The sequence below is a fragment of the Aplysia californica genome, unplaced genomic scaffold (genome assembly GCF_000002075.1).
Source record: "Aplysia californica isolate F4 #8 unplaced genomic scaffold, AplCal3.0 scaffold00372, whole genome shotgun sequence".
Taxonomy (NCBI): Eukaryota; Metazoa; Mollusca; class Gastropoda; order Aplysiida; family Aplysiidae; genus Aplysia; species Aplysia californica.
The window spans coordinates 329791-330779 of NW_004797642.1; positions in this window are offsets into that span (position 1 = coordinate 329791).

Here is a 989-nt window from a genome sequence, read left to right on the forward strand (position 1 = left end):
ATAATAATAATAATACAGACTTCAACATAAGGTAAGGACCACTTTGACAGATATCCCTGGGTTTTTTTATGATCTGAAAAAAATGACAGCAAGGAATGTTTCAACATTTTTTTGCTCTGAAAGTGTTAATGAGTTACCAATGCGTACTGCAAAACTTCTAAAAGGGGCAAAACCACCATGTGCAGCAAGGAAATCCCCGGGGAATTTTAGCCAAATTTGTTGTTTTGTATCGATATGTGTGCGACACCATGGACATCCCGCAGTTAAAATCTGTGGTGCACGTCATAAACGGACTATGGTCTCGAACTGTGCTCACTTTGGTGGCAATATAAGCCGCCGTTTGAGCAAAATCCAGTATCGCATCAACATGCCACCAAGACGAAAGCTGAGAGACTTTGACAGTGCCAGAGCTATGGTATGGCTGCAGGATGGAGTTGGAGCCCGAGAAGTTGCCAGAAGGCTTGCCGATTTACACTCTGTCATAGTCCGCTTGAGGCAGCGCCAGGACACCACTGGATCAGTCCAAGAACGCCCACGTGCAGGTCGACTCAAGAAAACGACTCAGAATGTTTGCAAGTGGTCTTTAATTTTTGTTGAAGACTGTATGTAATGAATAAACACGAAATAAAAATAAAATGAAGACAAGTTGTTCTTACCCAGTTTTTTTACGAAGAGAAATTCAGTTAAAATCATTGCATTTTTTCCTGAAAAAAATATAGTACAACTAACAAATAATTATAATTCAAATCAGAAAATGGATGAAGTTATGACCATTACAGTCAAGACACTTTTCCCGATTTTCCAGAGACAAAGTCACTGATGATGTCTTTGAAATCCAATTCACATAGTAAATTTGACTCGATTCTACTTTCTTGGTGGGTGGCCCTCCCCCCCTCCCCCCCACACACGCACGCGCACACACACGCAAGCACGCACGCATACACACATACACCTACACACACACACACACACATACATACACACACTAA